This window comes from Camelus dromedarius, chromosome 8 (assembly GCF_036321535.1).
Source record: "Camelus dromedarius isolate mCamDro1 chromosome 8, mCamDro1.pat, whole genome shotgun sequence".
In the NCBI taxonomy this organism is placed as follows: Eukaryota; Metazoa; Chordata; class Mammalia; order Artiodactyla; family Camelidae; genus Camelus; species Camelus dromedarius.
The window spans coordinates 78,759,476-78,780,030 of record NC_087443.1 but is presented as its reverse complement, the minus strand read 5'-3'; the positions used below and the strand labels follow the sequence as shown (position 1 = coordinate 78,780,030).

At 48.9% G+C, this 20,555-nt stretch overlaps 1 protein-coding gene across 2 annotated transcripts in view; it reads right to left on the bottom strand.

Annotated features, from left to right (window-relative positions):
* Positions 1-20,555, bottom strand: part of DOCK1 (dedicator of cytokinesis 1) — a 484,546-nt gene that overhangs the window by 435,547 nt on the left and 28,444 nt on the right. The gene's annotated exons all lie outside the window — the stretch shown is intronic.

Below are 20,555 nucleotides of genomic sequence, written 5' to 3'. Positions count from 1 at the left end.
CCCCAGCTGCTGGTAACCTGTAACCTACTTCCTGTCTCTGTGAATGTGACGACCCCAGCTACCTCATGAAGGGAATCACACATTATGTGTCTGCCTCTTCCCCGTAGCACGAGGTGTTTCAGGGTCCATGCATGTTGAACCACGTATCAGAACTTCATTCCTGTCTGTGGCTGAGTAATGTTTACAAGAGGAAGAAAACTGAAGGCACTGTCAACAATGCTTCGATGATCACTTCATATACTGTCTTATATTTCCATTAACAGATTTTTTTATTAGATGACTTTTTAGTTTCTATGAATCAGTTACACATGGACTGAATAGTCTTTGAAAACAAAGTTGATTTTAAAAATGATATAGCCACATCATAGAGCCAGTGTTGATATGAAGCATCAAAACTACAATCAAGTAGGCAAAACTACGTCTCATATTAAGGAGAAATCCTTAAAACTGGCACCACTCAACAAATGTCTGAAATCCCAAATGTCTATCCTGACATAAAGCAGTTCTGTCCCTCCCAGTTTAGCATGTAAAAGTCATTCCATTAAATTCAGACCATACTTTTGCTCAAGCGTTAGGAGGTGAAGGTAACTATCCCAGCGAGAAAAGGATGTTAAAAGGTGCTTATGACCTCAAAATAGTCAATTAGCCCACTTTCAATTTAAAAACAAACTACACACGCACACACACACACACACATACACAGAGGGATTCTGCCTAAAAAGATGTCCAACTTGAGATAAAACTCATCTTTAACCTCTGATTGGTATATGTATGACTGAAACATTATGCTGTACATCAGAAACTGACACACTGTAACTGACTATACTTCAATTTAAAAAAAAACCCTCTGATCAAACTCTCATCCATCCTCCCGGAACTGCCAGGCGAGTCTGCCCTTTACAGGCACCTTTCCCGTATCCGTCTCTGGAATTCTTTGATCACTTCACGTGCAAACTTCTCCAACAAGCACGGTGGATCCTCCACCACCCGACCAAGCTCGCCTTGCTTCCCAACCACACGCTCTCGGTCCCTTGTCCCCGCTTCTCCCTCCATGAAAGAAAGAAGCCGCCCATCCCACACCTGTGTGTCCCAGCACACCCCTCCCCCAGGGGGCCCTCCCCCAGGTGCCACCTGTCCCCGAGAGCCAAGTCCAGGTAAGTGTCTGCTCTTTCAACCCCCTCTGCCAGCAGGCCAAGCACCGAGCCCACGCCCTGTCATCAGCTCCATAACCAAGCTCCGTTCGTGGCCTCCGGAGGCAGACGGACCTCCACCCCTGAAGACCCGGGTGACCCCCAAGGAATGACCTACACCCTGCACCGCCAGCTTCCCTGGCTGCAAAGTAAGGATACTGAGATCTGCCTCATAAGATGGTGTGTGCACTTTGTGTCTTACAAGAAAATAATGCTGCCAAATAATGCTTAAAGAAAATCATGCTGCCGCAGTGGGGTGCCAGCAGGGAACACTCAGTAAACTGTAAAAGCTCTTATTGTGGTTGGGGTTACTTTGTTTTTACCGCAACAAAGACTTCTCTCGCTACCAGACTCCTCTTTAAAAAGCCAAAGAGAGCAGATTACCACATGTTCACAAAAATTCTAAAACACCAATATCCGTATATACGTAGAAAATTCTTTTTTCCCAGGTATTTTCCTATATATTCACCAAAATTCATAAAATTTAAATGTCCTCAACTGACATTAATAGTTATTAGTAGTTATTAAGTTTATTTAGCATTTTATGGTGCATATTTAAGAAGACATAACTGCATTAAATAAAGGAAGCCAAGAATACATGCCAGCCTGGCCTTGCCCAGCACAACCACTTCCCTAAGCCTCCAGGAAACATAAATGCATTTATCACCATTCTTAACAGCATCTCGGCCAGCATGCCTCCTCTATTACAGATGCGGAAAAAACACACACGTCAAATACAATACAAATAAGCTAAAATGAACACGTCCACTGTAAATACACTCAGGTCCCTGTGAATTTGAAAGGCACACACGCACAGACCTTTAAGTAGTGCCCCCTCCATCTCTGAAGAAGGCAGAGAAAAGCAGTTGTGAAAATCTCATACAACAGAGACACTGCAAATTTAACTATGAAATGAGCCTTAAAGACTCATGATGTCATAGATGAAGGGAAAAGTGCCTCCAAAGGTGTATGCACGTGGCCCCAAATGACCACAACACCGGCGCTCCACCGCCCCCAGCCAGTGTTTATGCCTCTTAGTATTACTGCCTAAACAAGTCCATATTTAAAAGCAAATTAAAAGACTCAAGTATAGAAGATTATTGGGCAAGGAAGTGGGAGGGACGGGGAAGCGTGGTAGACAGAATACAGGCCCACGGAGATGTCCACTTCCCAATCCCGGGACCTGTGAGGATGCAGAAGGGGCTCTGCGTGTGACTGGGGTGAAGGCCTCGAGATGGGGGCGCCACTCCTGAGTTACGCAGGTAGGCGCCTTATGACCACAGGTTCCTTAAGAGCAAGACGGGAGGGTCAGAGTCAGAAAGAGATGTGACACCGGAAGAAGAGCTCGAAGTGAAGCAAGGAAGGGGCCACAAAGCAAGGAATGTGGGAGCCTCCAGGAACTGGAAAAGGCAGGTAAAGGATTCTGCCCCAGAGCCTCCAGGAGCGCAGCCCTGCCGAAAGCTTGAATTTAGGACTCTGATATCCAGAACCGTGTGAGGTTACACATTTGCATCCTTTTAAACCCCTAAATCTGTAATCTGTGACAGCAGCCCCGGGAAGCATTCGGGAGGTATGCAGGGAAAACAATTGAAAAGTGGTATTTTGTGGTTAATTTATTCACGGCTGAGCCATTGCGGACATTTGCGTCTGACACGCCTGAGGCTGAGGTTCCCCCAGTTCTTGGATAATCGAAAAATGAGAACAATGCAGGGATTTCTTTCTTAAGTAAACCCAAAAGTATTCACCGCAATAGACGATGCCTTACTCTGATTATATGACCTTTCAGAGCTGTTCCTTTTGGGGGCGGTGAGAGCAGAGACAAGAAAGACCCGAAGCATCTTTCCTTTCTGCGGGATGATGATGGGAGATGGCATCTGGGTTTAAAAGTGTCTCTACTTGAGAAGCACAGAGAAGGCAGCCTTTCTGCAGTCCGCCTTCTTTATCTCCCCGATGTGTGAGGACGCGGGAACACCTCCACAGGAGAGCGTGGTCCTCGCGCGTCCATTCACATCTTCTCAGAGAGCGCCGCTCACCTCCCTCTGGCTGCTGGGCTGTATGCTTAATCGATTCCTTCTCCTCAAGGCCATTGACCTTTTTTAATAGCCAGTTTGAGACGGCTTCGCTGGGTGTAAACGCACGTTCACATGAATTTCTCAATCCTGGGCTGTAGAGTCCGGCGCAGAAGCCTGACGTGTTACTCACGTGAAAAGTGAAACGGGAAAGGAGGTGGAGATGACCCAGCACAAAGCTTCTTTCCCAGGATGGTGGGGGTTTTGTTGTTGTTTGGGGGTTTTTGGTTTTTGTTTTATTTTGTTTTGTTTTCCCCTGTAAGAGTCGGCAAGAGCCCAGAGTGAGGAAGCACGTGGATTTTTTTCCCCAAAAAATAAAAAAGTAACACTTTGGTTTGTGCTCTATACAACTTAGATGCATCAGAGATGTGGAAAAGCCAGCGTCATCTCCTCTGCTCAATCTCTAGATCACCCTAAAAACGGCTGCCCGGGGATGTAAGGCAAGACCACCGCTCCTGAATCAGAGAGGAGGGCTTCCATCTGCACCAAGATTATTAATAACACTGATGGTGGTAGTGCTACAGATGCAGATGATGGTGATGACGATGATGACGGTGAGGGCAACGACGATGGTCACGACGCTGCTGACACTGATGATACCGGCTGATGTTGATGCCGATGGTACTGGCTGACATGTCCCGGGTATATTCCGTGGGGTGGCGGCAGGCTAAGAGCTTTACATGTTCAAACTAATTTAACCCTCACGACAGTCCTAGGAGGTGAAGATACAATTTTTCCCATTTCCCTCAGCCGTGTTTGCAGCAATTCAGCATTGGCCTATAAGTGAGCTGCCAGCGAGGGACTGTGCAGCGCCAGAGGCCAGCCTAGACGAAGGGCCAGAATGCCAAAGCCCTGCGGGTCTCTTCCTCAACCCTCACCCTCCCTGGGCCTCAGAATGCCCTCCTGACAGCTCCCTGCAGATCACAACATCCCATTTGGATCCCCGACAGGCAAACGTGCCTGTCCGTTCCCAAAGCCCAAGCTGTGCTAATTCCTAAAATGCAAGGTTGGTTTAACATCCAAAAACCAATGAATGTAATTCACCACATTAACAGAGGAAATGATAAAAAAAAAAAAAATCATATGATCATCCCAACTGGTGCAGAAAAAGTATTCAATGAAATGTAACTCCTATTCAGGGGAGAACAAAAACACCTATTCGATTTCTCCGACACTGGGTGGAGGGGGAGGGAACCACTGCAGTCTGTCAGCCCATTTAAGAGATGACAACACAGAGCCCTCTAGAGGAGTTAGGACTTGCTCAAGGTGGCACAGTGATTGGTCCCCGGGACCCTGTGGTGTCCCTTCCAGGCTGTCTCCACCACCCCACTCTTCCTGACCCAAGCCTTCACCATCTCTCATTGAGACGAAAAATAACATCTCAGCTGGTCTCCTGTAGAAACTCTTTTCCTCACCAGAGTTACCGTCCTTAAGCCTTACTCCAAAACACTACACAGTTTCTCTTGGCTTTCTGAATAATGGTTAATTTTGCAGCACAACATTCAAAGTCCTGTGGGTTCTGACTTCTCCAATCTCATTTCCCCCTACTAGCCCCGCTCCAGCTCCACCTCCCCTCATCCCAGGTCTGCCACAAGCTGCTCCTGCCCCTCCTCCCTGCACCTCTGAAGACCCCACTTTCTACAAGGTCTGCCTTTAATTTCACATCCTTTTCCAAATCCTTTCTGAATTCTGACTTTCTCACCAACCAAGAAAAAGGTATAGTCACCCCTGAATTAACAACTTGCTTCCCAACTTTCCTGTAACATTACACAGCCTCGGGAGGGCTGCTTGTCTTTACGTCTGTCTCTCCCTCCAGCCCAGACTCCTTGGGGGAAGTAAACACGGATTCATCACTGGATTGCCCACAGGAGCTAACACCATGCCTTGCAGGCACTCAATAAAAATTCACTGAATTTAACCAGACCACAAAACAGCCCTTCCCGCGAGGCTTGCAAGAGAGTGAAAGCAAACACTGTATCATTTGTTCCTCTTCAAAATGATCTTGACCTCTACAGAAAGATCCAGGAGCCCGAGACTTAATCAATAAGACAGAGAGACACAGTATTAGCTTTCCCGGCCCAGCTTTGGGTGTCTTCCATCTAATGAGATAATCCGCCATTAGCGCTCGGGTTCCCAGCCTCCGTAAAGCACCAAAGGTGTGGGCTTGACCACACACCACTTCTCAAATCTGCTCGACTCCCAGCTTCTCTCTCTATTCCACACGCTGTCCCCTTGAAACATGACTTCGGGATTGCAAGGAGCAATTTAAAAGTTAATTAATTCTTTTAGAAAGTCAATTTGTGAAAATTAATTGCTCTGTTTGTGATCTCATTCCCTTTGTCTTGCCTTCAGTGGGAAAAAATGTTCAACAGCACGCGTCTTCTCGGGGCTGGGGAAAATGCAGACCGTGTCCTTAGGGATGGGGGCACGGGCCCTGTCTGTGCCCCCTGCAGCGCTTCATTCCAAAGGCTGCCCGTCTGCTGTCCTTGAGTTTCACGCTCCATGCCCACCACATACATCCGGTGACCCCCAGCCTCTGTCTGGCTCCTGCTCTGGTCCAACACGGGGCTGGCATTGGTATTACAGAGATGAGCTGAGCATGATGCACCCCACAGGCTGGTCTCCAAGGAGCAACCTTTCCACATACCAGACCCACTCAGAGAAAACAATGTAGAAAGAATCAGAACGTTATACACATCCTTTGAACTTGACTCTGGGCAGAGACCAGCTCCCCATCCCCACCCTGTATCGGAGCTGGGGACTGAGTTTCCCAAGTTTTATTGTCAAAAAGGGATGGCACCCACTCAATCACCAGCTTCTGTGAGCCACAGCCCAGTCCTTCCATCTGTCTGATACAGGGCAGGTGACTCCAGCAGGGCTAGAGCCTCCCGGAGCCCTAAGCTGTAATGGACCAGAGCACTGCTCTCACCATCAGTCTCACTGGTGACCAGCACCTAAAAGTACCTGACACCCAGCACGACCTCTAAGGTGGATGGAAGAAAGGAAAAGGAGAGGAAGAAGGAAGAGTCCTAAGGACACCGCTGCAAGTATTGTCTCTAGTATTTGTTAAGATACAACAAATAAAAAGGATAAAATACTTAAGAACAAACATAACCAAGAAGGCAAGAGACTTGCACACTGAAAGCTACAAAACGGTGCTGAAAGAAATTAAAAGACACAAATACATGGAAAGACAGCTCATGTTCAGGGACTGGAAGACTTAATATTGTTAAGATGTCAATGCTACCCAAAGAGACTTACAGATCTAACGCAATTCCTATTAAAAGTCCAATGACATTTTCACAGAAGTGAAAAATCCATCGTCCCATGGAACCCCAAACAGCCAAAACAATCTTGAAAAAGAGCAAAGTTGGATGCCTCACACTTCTTGGTTTCCACTCTTACTACAAAGCTATGTAATCAAAATAGTGTGGTCTATAAAGACATGCAGACTAATGGAATGGAATAGAGCCCAGAAAGACTCTCATACATGTGGGAAATTATTCTGACAGGTGTTCCAAGAACATTCAATGGAGAAAGAACAGTCTTTTCAACAAATGGTGTTGGGAAAACTGAGTATCTGCATACAAAAAGCATGAAGAATCTTTCACAAAATTTACTCAGAACTGGAGTGAAGACATAAACATAAAAGCTAAAACTACAAAGCTCTTAGAAGAAAATACAGGAGACAAGCTTCATGGCATTGGATTTGGCAGTAATTTCTGGGATATGACACCAAAAGCGCTGGCAACAACAACAAAACCGACAAACACTGGACTCCATCAAAATTAAAACCTTTTGTGCATCCAAAGGAAATTATCAAGAGAGTGAAAAGGCAACCCACAGAATGGGAAAAAATATTTGCAAATCCTGTATCGGATAAGGAACTGACAGCCAAAAAACATAAGGAATTCCTAGGATTCAACAATAAAAAACAGACAATGCAATTTTAAAAATGGGCAAAGGACTTTTTTTTTTAATTAAAAACATACAACACAATTAAAAAATGGGTAAGGAAATAAACATTTCTCCCAAAAAGATACACAAATGCCAGTAAGCACATGAAAAGATGCTCAGCACCACTAGTTAAAAACTATACTGAGATATCATTTCACATCCACTAGGCTGGCTATTATTTTTTTAATGGAAAATGAAAAGTGTTGGCAAAGACATGGAAACATTGGAAACCTTACAATGCTGCTGGTAGGAATTAAGTGGTCCAGCCACTGGGGAAACAGTTTAATGGTTCCTCAAAAAAGTACACTTAGAATTACCATATGATCCAGCAATTACACTTCTGGGCATGAAGCCGAAAGAACTAAAAGCAGGGACTTGAACAGATGTTTGTACGTTCATGTTCAAGGCAGCGTTATGCACGATAGCTAAAATGTGGAAGCAACCCAAGTGTCCATCAACAGACAAATGGGTAAGCAAAATGTGGTAATATCTACCGTGGAATATTATTCAGCCTTAAAAAGGAGGGAAGTGCTGGCACATGCTGCCTTGAACACATGCTAAGCGAAGTAAGCCAGACACAAAAGGCCAGAGTCTATAGTCAGTTATACGATGTCCCCACAAGCATTAAATTCATAGAGACAGAAGGTAGAATGGTGGTTGCCAAGCGCTAGAGGGAGGGGGAACGGGGAGTTATGTGTAATGGGTGCAGAGTTTCGGTAGGGGAAGGTAGAAAAATCCTGGAGATGGACGGTGTGACGGTTGCCCAACAATGTGAATGTGCTTAATGCCACAGAACTGTACAGGATAAGATGATAAATTTATGTTATGTCTCTTTTACCATAATAATAATAATAATAATAAAGATGCAGTGAATAAAAAGAAAGGTTGCTAACGTCAACGAGGAAAGTTCTTGGTGGATTCAGCATGTCCCATTTCTGTGAGCTCCAAAACATTCAGTGGCCCCACGTACAAACTCCCAGTGAGAGGAGCAGCTTCCCTTCCCTGTTTCAACATCAGGTTCAGACCAAAAGGGGACACCAAGGGAACCTGAAAGCGATGGGCTCAAGGTCACAAAACACCTCCAGCTGCACGTACCTGTGCGGGTCTCACAGAATATCCACGTTTCTAAAAAGAATACCACTTTCAAAGTCACAAAGTTACTTCTTTGGGGTTCGTATCTTGTTTTCTTAGGGACAGAGAGATTGTTTCTCTGCCAGTGAAATCCCCCCATGGGAAGATTTCACACAATGTTTGGATATTAAAATCAAGGAACTCATCTAAATCATTGAAGAAATGGTGCAGGGGCACAGTAAAATAAAGGAGCTGTTCCTGGCTGTTCATTATTTCTTTTTGCCTTTTGGATGGAAAACAGGTGGGAGAGATGGCAAAGATAAGGGTGTGAAAAGAAATACATTAAAAAGTCCCCTATTAAATTCTCATTGAACTGATAGACACAATTCAAAGATATTTTAATATCTTTCTTTAGAATAAAATATCATTGTATGTCTTATCCACGACTAGCCAGCAGCTGTCTTACTTCTATCTAAGTCCGAAAGGTCCCAGTGCCCCAGACAGGCAGGTTTCTGAGGAAATACACTGGGCTGTGGATGGGTCAGGCTTTATTGCTTTTCCGTGACCGGAAAAATGAGTCCACTTTTCCACACTTTTGTCTCTTTTTGTCTTTGATAAAGTCCAAGCCAGGAGAGGAAAACCAAGGACTCCCTTATTGATAGTCTTGGCAGATCCACCCACAAACCAGAGAAGACTCAGCTGACCTGAAAATTATCTATTTTTTGCATTTAATTTTGCTCAGCAGCAAAGAGATGTAGAGAAGAGATAGGGGGAAAGATTTAATCTCTTTAATCATCCTTCTTCAGGCAGAAAGGTTATTGCAATTTAGGGAAATACATGCAAGTTAAATAGCCCAGCACTTGCCTCCGGGCCACGGAGATTTTACAATGACCTCACCCCACAGGGCAGGCAAACCCCACCGAGGGCCGGCGGGCTGAGGCTCCCAGCGGACGGCACTGCTGACCAGCCAGCCGTGCGGGACCTGAGCCCGGTGACAACCAGAGGCCGGTCCCAGTCAGACTCCCAGTGGGAACACCATCAGCCAGGACACATCTTACTTTTTCTGCTGCAGCCCCGGCCAGGGTTTGCACACCTCCCACTGGTCAAACAGGTTCTTAAAGGGCACAGTGAAAACACACAGGCCTGGGAGACAGAAGACGAGACAGAAATGGACCCGGTCCCCACCCCGAGGGACACACCGGGAAAAAGGAGAGGACGAAAAAATTGGGCTTAGACCTATTTCTTTGTGACCCTCAATGATCAGGTCCCTTTGACACATGCCCTCATTCCTCTTCCTGAGCTTAGGTGAAAAGCTTTATTCAGTTTGTTCCATAGAATGGAGCCTCACCTTTCCTCTCCTTTTTTCAAACAATTCAGTCTAATGTTAGTGGTGACGAATAAAGGGAAAGACACCCAGAACATTCTAGAGTGCTCATTTGTTTTCCTTCATGGTCCCCCCATCCTCCCCCAAAACAAATCACAGATTAAGCTAGCCATCACCCTGGGGGAGGCCTGTGCCCTTGTGTACACGTAAGCAGAGTTTCCAGGCGACTGAACCGGAGTCACCCCATACGCCATCCCAGCCCCAGGACTTTGTGCCAAAGCTCACTTCTGTCTGGAATGCCCTTCCTTCTCCCCTTCACCTGGCTTGGTCCTCCAGGTCATCTGTCACCTGTAGGAAAACCTTCCAGGTCATTTCTCACACAAAGAGGGCGTTGAGCGGCCCTCATATGAGCCCAATGGTGCCCTCTGCCCCCCTGACCGAGCACCACCAGAAAGAAAGTCAGTCTGCCGCTTGCTGCAGGGCACACCCATAACAGGTGCCCCAAAAGTGCCTGTCACCTGGAGCCGGAAGAAGGGCCCCCGCCTCTGGCCTCTATTCCACGCACAGTTCTTCTGAAACACCAGACAGCAGCTCGCCCCTCACCTCGCCGCTCCCCGACCCTTTCCTCACCCACCCTGCCTCCTCTCCATCCTTGCACCCTTGCTTCACAGTGCCTGGCACTCAGCGACACCAACGTTGACTGAGTGACTCATTTAACAAATCAACATAGGGATTCAAGGCGGTAAAACTATTCCCTGAATCCTAAATCCACTGGAAGACACTGCTTTTTTTTTTAATTAACTTTTTAAGGGAAATACTGGGGACCGAACCCAGGACCTCGTGCAGGCCAAGCACACACCTACCGCTGAGTGACACCCACCCTACCCCCAACACTGCGGCTCTGTGTGCGTTCACTTCACATCGGAAACTGAAGTTAGACCAGGGTCTTAGTTAACAGAGACAACTTCTAACACCTCAGTTCTGACAGTCTCACCAGGGAGGCATGTGTCCCCAGGAAAAAAAAACAGCACCAAAGTGCGGATCTGCTTTCCTCTGACAGGGATGCGTGTGGAGAGCAAAACCACCCACAGCCTCGGCATCGGCCCCAGGAGCGTCTTTGCCACGCCCTCCTCTCCTGCGCTCCTCTCTCCTCTCACTCACTGAGCTACCAGGACAGGGAGCATCATCTCTGCAGGAGCAAACCAAGGGGAGATGCCCAAAGCCTGAGGGGCCTGCACACGGGAAAGCTGGAAGCTGCCCTCAGAGCCTGCCTGCGCTCCGGAAGGGAGGCGCGTGCTCAGATGTGGGGATGCCAAGTGCTCATAAGCAATCCCTCGGCCGAGCCACCCAGACACAGCCCTCCTGTTCCCTGATGGGAGAAGCAACACTGGGCAGCCACAGCCTGGCCCAGATGCACCGCGTGGGGAGAAGGGACATTTCCACACTTGCAAGGGGAGCCAGGAAAGGGGAGGAGCACCTGTCCCAGCACTGCCTTGAAGGAGGGGCTTGGCCAGCCCTGGGCCACCTGCCTCTCGGATCTGTTTCCTCAGGCGTGTGGACAAAGCTGATCCCAAGGCCTTCCTCCAGCACCTGCCAAAGCCATCCAGTATGCGGTTTAAGTCCCTCAGGGACACAAGACAAACCTTTCCTTAGTTAATCGCTAGGTAAATTTCCCTCCCACGCACAGACGCAGACAGGGGAAGGCACCGTGTTAATTGAGCGGTGTTTGCGGGTGGGCTGCCCTTCACAAAGCGGACCACGGGATGAGCTCACAGACCTCCTGCAACACGGGCACCCAGGCCTGAATGCAGATCCCAGAGGAGGCATTAAACAAACCAGTGCCCAGTGGGAGGGTCTTCCCTGCCTGCCTGCCCGCCCAGACCTGGCCTCCAGGGGCTGCCTTTGAGCCCGGAAAGCATGCGCCTCTATCCTCCCCCATCAGATTGCTAAGCCCACACCTGGCCAGACTTCTCATGCTCTTGAACGTGGCTGTGAGTTCACAGAACTCCCAACAAGGCTAAGGCAGCATGCCTTGCCAGCAGAGCAAGCTACATAATTTTCAGGGCCCTATGCAAATAAAAGAGTTAAGTCCCTCGTTCAAAAATTATTTAAAAGACAATCAGTAAGGTTATTATCTTAAAAAAAAAAGGGGGGGGGAATTGTGCGGCTACAATGGAAAACTTTGGTTGTTCCTCAAAAACTTAAATATACAATTGACATAAGACCCAGCAATTCCACTTGTGGGTTTATATCGAAAAGAACTGGAAGCAGGGATTTGAACAGATATTGCATTTTAATAACTGCATTATTCACAAGAGGTGGAAGCAATCTAAGTGTCCGTCGATAGATGAATAAAGAAGCAAAATGTGGCATACACATGCAATGGAATATGTTTCAGCTTTAAAAAGGGAGGGAATTCAGACACACAAGACAAACATGGATGATTCTGGAAGACATTATGCTGAGGGAAATCAGCCAGTCACAGAAGGAAAAATATTGTACCATCCCATTTATACGCTGTCCCTGGAGTAGTCAAACTCATAGAGACGGCAGAATGGTGGCTTCCACGGGCTGGGTGGACAGGAGAAATGGGCAGTTGCTGTTTGATGGGTCTAGAGTTTCAATCTGGAAAGATGGAAAAGTTCTGGAGATGGATGGTGGTGATGGTTGCACAACAGTGTGGATATACTTAATATGACTGAACTGCACACTCAAAAATGGCTAAAATAATCAATTTTATGTTATGCATCTTTACCATAATTTGGAAAAAAAAAAAGTGCAGGGTCCTGCGTGGCTGCAGAGGTCTCAAGCCTGTGAGTCCGGCTCTGGCTCCCAAGGAGGGCTCTCTTTGCAGGACGCAGCTGCCCTACTTTGCAAGGGCAGTGCTTCTCCAGCAAAGCTACCGCCAGCCTGACGAGCAATGTTATATTTTAATAGTCATTTCAATTGACTGTAAAAATACAGCATCACGTAATAAAATTGCTTTTGCACCGTGGTAGAAATACTTAGCAAGAGATGAGAAATACTTAGCAAGAGCCTATAAAAACCTATTTACTTGCTTATAGAGTCGCTGCTGAACAGAACAAAAGCAGAAGAGGATCAAGGGAAGGCAGGAGAGAACCCATCCCAGAATATGCATGCAACTCGGTATCCACCACCGCACCATACAGACAGGAAACACTCAGTAGTTTTTTAATGCAATGAACCAAAATGGAACATCTCCCCACTATTTCTGTTTGTTTCTTTTTGAAGCTCCATCAGATCTGACAACAGAAAACACTTCATTTCCCTGCAATTCCCTGTTGTTCCATCTCACTTGCCGCAGCATGCTGTAGCTAACACCAAGGCTGACCATTGAGAAGCCACGGCACCCACCAACCCCACAATGGCTCCCCTATCAGTGCAGTTTCCTAGGGAAAACCCCAACCACAAATGAGGTGTATCCTACTCACACTGTCCCTGTGAGGCCTTTGCCCCAAAGGCATTCAGTGAGAAAGACGGGGGGCTCAGCATTGCCACCAGCACCAACACCACCACCACCATCAGCATCACCAGCAACACCAACACCACCACCACCATCACCACCATCACCTCCACCACCATCACCACCACATCACCTCCTCCACCACCATCACCACTACCATCATCACCACCACCACCATCACCTCCACCACCACCATCAGCATCACCTCCACCACCTCCACCACTATCACCACCACCACCTCCACCCCTACCAACTCCATCATCACCTCCCCTACCATCACCACCACCATCACCACCACCACCACCTCCACCACCATCACCACCACCATCACCAACTCCATCAACACCTCCACCAACACCACCATCATGGTGATCATAGCTAAGCTTCATTCCGCACTTACTAAGACCAGACTCCCCACTTTAAGACTCCACACACTTCCTCACTTCACCCCACAGTAGTCCTGTGATGTGGGTGCTAACGGCATCCCCATTTCTGCCTCTAAAGCTCTGAGCAAAGAACAGGGATGCCGGATGTAACGAGCCGTGGGCATCCTGTGACCCCTGGCTGGGAGACCGCCCTCCCCGGCTGCTCGCCTCACAAAGAGCAACTCTGCGGCTGCTTCACAAAGGTTTCAGAGCACTTCCTCTGTAGCCAGCCCCGCTGTGCTGCCAAGGGGCCAGGACAACTGGGGACAGTGTCAAAGCCCCATATCCCTTACTCCAGAAAGCTCGAGACATCATGAAAGAACTGCATTAATCCTATGAATGGAGCCCCAGTCTAGAGGAAGAACTTCCTTTCCATGTCACATCTGGCTAAGCTCACCCTGCAAGCAAGCAGTCACCAGAACCTCCAAGATTTCCAACCCACCCAGCGAATGAGGAATGTTTACCACCCAGGATCCTAGGTGAGCACCGTGGGGCAGGTGGAGACTCACAAGGCTAACAAAACAAGATGCCTCCACCCAGGAGAGCTCACGGTCTCAAACCACCTCCCTCGGGCCAGAAATGGAGCAGTGACTGATACATATACATACATTGCAACAGAGCTCTGAATGGAAGCCAGGTCTCCAAATGACACCACCACTCAAAACCATAATGAGAGCAATTAAACTGTGACCTGCAGGGGGTGGGTAGAGCTCAGTAGTAGGGCACATGCTTAGCACGCACAAGGTCCTGGGTTCAATCCCCGACCTTCATTAAAAAAAAATTTTTTTAAAGAAAAGGAAAAAAGAATTAAACCATGACCCAGGAACAGCCACAGGCCTGAATGCTTCTCAAGGATTACCTAATATACTTACCGCAAAACTTGACAAGGGAGTTATTGCTACGATCAGTCCCATTTCACAGGTTAAGAAACTGAGGCACAGAGTATCAAGTTGCCTGCACAAAGTCACAGATCTAGAAGGAGAAGGAGGGGAAGATCGGCCATGGGAGCCGGGCAACAGACTCCGGCATCTGTGGGGCTACAAACACCCGGGAGCTCCACCTCCGCCGGAGGCTGGACAGGGCTATTGCTGCCTGGCCACCCTCCTTCTGGCCCTCCCTGAATAGCTCTCATAAAACCAGGCGGAGAGATGTCAAAACAAAAGTCACACAAAATATCATCTAATCTCACACAAGGACTGTCACAAGTAAACCTTGTCACCAAGTCCTCTTTATGTGAAATATTCTCTAGTAATACTTTTCCTCTCCAGATCCTTCCGGCATCAGTCAAACTCCTACATTTTCCTGTCTCACAGGAATTTATAGTTATTACACGAAAAGGACATTCACTATCCCATGCTCTCATCACACAGGGAGATCCATCCGTGTCCCAGCTCTGCCCTGCTCCTCTGAAATAAAACCGGGGAGCTACCTCCCAACGGCCTGGGGAGAGAAGGGGTTTGCAAGGACAGATCCCATCTTAGGAACACTTGTCACCCACCTACCCAGTCAGGACCACCATGTGCAGTTGGTAGGTTGTTGACTGCACGAAGTCTCAGGGAGGAAGGGGCAAGTAGGAGCTGAAATCCAGCCCACCTTGTGCTTGCCAAGCGGCAGTTCAGCCCCAAGGGGACACCTTTCTGTAGTTCACAAAGGCACTGCCTGGTTCAGGGGCCGGCCTGAAGCTCCCACATCCCTGCCCAGAGACAGGGCACTACATAGGAATAGAGGGGAGCTGTGAACCCCACATCTCCAGGGCCCAGCGCATAGTGACCATGCAACGAACAGCCCCAAGACTCCACTGGGACTGCACAGCAGACAAGGGGAGAGCAGGCCTCAGGGTGCCAGGCAGGGAGCAAAGCATGAGGTCCCTGAGCAAGGAAAGCTCTTCCTCCAGGCAAGGGTGGGCAGGATGCGGGAGGGCACCCCGGGCGAGGGGGCAAAGGTGGGAGGGCAGCTATAAAGGGAGCCTGATGTGGGGTAGGAGGCCTGGGGGAGGGCGGGGGGACCGAAAGCCCAGCTTGCTGGTGAGCACAGCAGCCGGGCCTGCCTGGGCCGCTCTGAGGACCAGGTGAGGTGGCACAAGCCACACTGGCCCCGACTTGGGGAGAGGGGAGGGGGACAAGGGTCCCCTGTGAGGGAGAGGATGGGAAGTCAAGCCCAAAGCACCAGAGGAGCTCAGATACACCGGCAGGGGTGGGGAGTCGGGTTAATCGCAGCTGAACAGCTGGACGCGGGAACCACAGGTTTCTTAAGAGGCTGAGACTCCGGGAAACAGGGCCTCCAGGCCGGAGCGCTGGCCCTCAGACCTGCCCGGGCATCTGTCCGCTCCCTCCTGCCACCGGAGGGCGCTCCTCCAGCCCCCAGTGCGCAGGCAGGAAAGGCTTCACATATATACACAGTGTATACACATTTTTTCGTTTTTAATACTAGATATGCTAACTCTATACTAAATACACATTATATAATTTATTTTTAGTTTTTCAGCTAGGAAAGGTTAGAGACCCTTCCACCTTTAATACAGAGCAGCGCCACCCAGGACAAACAGGCTCGCAGCCCCCATCTTTTGGAAGAGTTGTGAAGAGTTTTAATTACTCCAAGGGAGGGAGCGTATCTGTGGCAAACTACTCTCCACCCGAAGGCTGAGTGAATGCCGGATGCTTCCGTGTCTTCCCCCCTCTCAGTGTCATCAGGACCCGAGAGCCAGCATTTGCAATTCTTCTTTGGCTGTTCCTACTTTTCGACAGACAGCAGCACCTTTAAGCAGCAGCGTGGGGCGGGCCTGCAGGCTTGTAAATGCGTGTCTTGTCGACTGTTCTGCCATGATCTTCACTCCTCCTTTATCACTCCTCCAAATCTAACTCTGCCCAAGTAAGCCACACAAAACAGTACGTTTTTCTCAAGGACACAGAAAACAAACTACGGTTACCAAAGGGGAAAGGGCGAGAAGGGATAAATTAGGGGTTGGAGATTAACTGACACACATTACTACGCATGAAATAGATAAACAAGGACCCACTGTAGAGCTCAGGGAACTGTATTCAGTTTCCTGTAATAACATATAACGGAAGACAATCTGAAAAGAATATACATACATGTGTGTATACGCATAACTCAATCACTTTGCTGTACACCTGAGACTAACATTGTACATCAACTACACTTCAATAAAAAAAAATTTTTAGTGGAGGTTTTCAAAATCTGTCAATGAAAATAATTTTCATAATCTATGTGTGCAGGGACCTAGACCGTGGCCTCACCTTCCTGCGAAGCACAGGCGGTCCCCCTGCGGGATGGGCAAGAGTCAAAGGCCGTCCCACGGCCAGGCGAGCCTGGCAGGATATACTGCGGGTGGCACAGTGTTGCGGGGGGAGGTTACAGAGACATGCGTCTCCGGGTACCGCGGCCTCGGATGCTGGGGTGCGGGCTGCCAGTGCTCACGGTGCAGGCACCCCTGCCGGGAGCTGCCTTCTGCCCTGGCAGCCTCCTTGCCAGGAAATGCCTAGGCTCCACCTAGGGTGACCCCCAGCCAGCGGCAGGCTGACACAGAGCACAGAAGGCCAGCCCCCTTGCCTCGAGGGGATCAGATCCCAGTACTGGTCACACTGGGAGTGTCTCTCCCCGTCCTGTCTACTTTTCTGTTTCCCTCCCGGCTTCTCCTGAGAGCCTCCCCCCGTCCGTCGCTTGGCCAGAATCCCATCCTCAGGCTCCGCCTCTGTAGTACCAACTTAGAAAGGGGAATACTCCTGACAAAGAGGAAAGTACAATGAAACTCGTCAAGGAAAACCTAACTTCTACAGCATCTCAAGGTGAGAGAAAGTTCCGCTCTGGACCAAGAGGAAGTGAGAGGAGAGGGGAGAGAGAGAGAGGGGACAGGAGAGGGAGGGGAGGAGAACAGAGCTCAGTTTCTAAAACCAGCCCAGAGAGGTTAAGTAACTTGACTGAGGTCCCGCAGCTTAGAAGCAGCAGTGTCAAAAAAGCAAAGCCTTAACCACCACTCCCAGAGCCTCTCAAAAGTGTCCACACCATCTCCACCAACCCCGTGTGCAAATGTCAACATGGATGATAAAACACAGCGTGAAACGATAAATGGGTATCAATGACCATCGGCAAGAAGCATTTAGGGCATTTCATTTCCTCATTCCACTGATCAGGAGTCAGCAGCCACGGCCCACAGGCCAGTCTGGCCTGGTGCCTGCTTTTGCAAATAAAGTTTTGTTCATTTGTAGTGTAATGGGAGGGAGTTCAGTGGGTGCCCCAAAGCACCCAAACCACAGTTTTGAGATACGCGCAAGGACTCCTACAACCGTGCAGCTGACAGGCCTGGGGAACATCTTCCTCCCTCATCCTCAGGTGACGAGGAGCCTGTGGCATCTCAGTCCAGACAGCACTGCTATCCCTCCCACTGCTCACTCCCTGCAGGCTCCTTCCCACAGGACAGGACAGGCCACTACATGTGGGGACAAACACACTCAACTCAGCCAGGAGCAAGACAGCCTTCACCTGTGCCTCACCCAGAGAAGTACCTCCCCTCTCCCCAAACGTAACCCCACTCAGGATCTATGTTTTGATAAGATTTCATTCCGTGATGTAATCTTATCTGTTTCCAAAGGGGCAGCTCCCTTTCCATCTCAGTGTCTGTGAAATCCAGGCCCGTGTTCCTCTGCACTTAACTATCAGGGACCCCGACAGGAGGCCAATGCAGGGCACCCCAACAGCCTGAGGGGCCTGAGGTCACCAGGACCCCCCAAAGGCAGAGACACAAAACTCAAGAGACTGGGACGGACAAACTTCCAAGCTGGCCATCACAATCCAGCCTCCTCCTGGTCACACCCGTGTGGTCTTCTCCCCATCAGGGTCAGCGGGACCCAGTGACTCACTTCTAGCCAATAAAACCCAGCCGGCGACAGGCGGTAACTTCCGTGATCAGGTTAGAAAAGGACTCTGGCTTCTGTCTGTGTGTCTGTCCGTATCTCCCACTGCTTACTCATTTTTGTTTGAACTGCCCTGTGAAGAGGCTCAGGTGACAAGGGCCTCTAGCTAACAGCCATGGAGGAATCAGCCAACAACCACAATGTGCACTCAGAAGCAGGTCCCGCCCCGGCTGCATCCAGAGGTGACCTGGGCCTGAGCAGCAGCCTCATGAGAGTCTGAGCTGGAAGACCCTGTAAAGCCACATTCCTGACCCAGAAACGGAGATAACAAACAATGTCTTAAGCCATGGAGCTTTGGTTTATTTGTTACACAGCAGTTGATAGCTGACACAGAGGAGCACTGGCAGAGCTGATCCATTCTCTGGTTTCAGCAACCTCAGTCCCAAAGCTCTCCAGGCACACGTGGCTCTCCAGACACTTCCTCAGGGCTCTACCTCCCTCTCTGCCCACTCAGGCTCCCTCCATCTCGCCCCTGAATCTTGCACCCCAGGCTCACAGGCATCACGGCCACAGACACCCTCCACCGAACACCTCCTCCCTAGGCCTCTGCTCTTGGGTGTCCCCCTTCTCAGGCCCTCCACCTGAGGCTTTCAGGTGTTCTGCCAGCTGTTTCTCTTCTGTGCCTGAGTCATTGCTGGCTCCTGTCACCATCCCACCATCCACGTGATGACTCTCACCTCTATCAACAGGGCCCCGAAGAATCTGACGGTCTGTGGGTCATCCAGAGACACCTCGCACTCAGCTCTCCCAAACTGGGCTGACGCTCATCACGTAAGGCAGCAAAGACTTCCTGAACGTCCGTCTCAGAGTCCCTCTATCTCCAGGACCCCCCACCCCAGACACCAGCAGAACCACCCCTCCTGCCCCTCTCCCCACAACCAACCAGTCACCACCTTGTGTCATTTATCCTAATATTTCTCAAATGTATCCACTTCTCCCCAGGCCCACTGGCCTTGCTATTGCCCAGGCCACCATCATCTCTCCCCTGGAGGGCTGCCATCACCTCCCAATTGCCCACCTGCTCTCCAAATCATTCTCCAAACCACTGCTTACAGGATCTTTCTAGAACAAAATCTGATGATCTTACTCTCTAGCTTTAAAATCCTTAATAACTACTCACTGATGGGAGGATGAAGTCAGATTCCTCAGTAAGGCTTGAAAAGACCTGGCTTAGCTTTCCAGCCTCAGCTTGGACTTCAATCCATCCTCCACCCACCCTTAGAAAGATCCAGACTGAATGTCTACATCCCATGCATTCTTGTGCCTCTGGGCCTTCACATATATTTATGCTACTCCCAGCCTGCCCTCCTTCATCTTATTAATTCATACCTATTCTTCACATCACCCACTAAGATGTCGCCTCTTCCAGGAAGCCTTCCTTGATAGTCCCCTCTCCCTCCTCCTATCCACCACTCTGTCTTGTGGTTGCCTACTCACTTACCATCCCCCCATAGCCATCTTGGTCCACGTTGTATCCCGAGACCAGGCCCAAGGACTAACATTTTGTAGGCACTTGGTAATTATTTACTGAATGTATGCATTTAGCTAACTCATTTACAGAGAAAGAAACTGAGGCATGCAGAGGTTGACTGGCCTCAGGTCACCCAGCTAGCAGTGACATAACTGGGAACTGAGCCCAGGCAGTCTGGCTCCAGAGTCTGTGACCACAGGAAAATGAGCCTTTTGGAGAAAGGAAGACAGAATTTCAAAGTAGGTCTAAAAGCTTTTGTTTGTTCATTTTTAATGATCATTTCTAGATGAAAAAGGAAAGGAAATCAATATTTTTTAGGATAGTAATTAAAATCACAAGTGCTCATGAAAACTGAAAGAATCTATAGTGAAGTCGTGAAACACATAATCTATTTAACCATTTTCCAGAAAGAAATGCCTTATAAATAAATACCCAGCCAGCGGAATCAGCAGCTCTCCCCGGCTTTCTATTACAAGCTTCCCAAAAGGACAGATGGTGGGTCTCTTTTAATGAATTTTTGTAATGCTGAGTGTATTTACAGTAAAAATAAGCAGGGTGGTATTTCTCGGCTTCATCGTGGGCCCCAGGTTCCCAGAGACGGCTGCTCCCTGGAAGCCGGCTCAGTCCATTAAG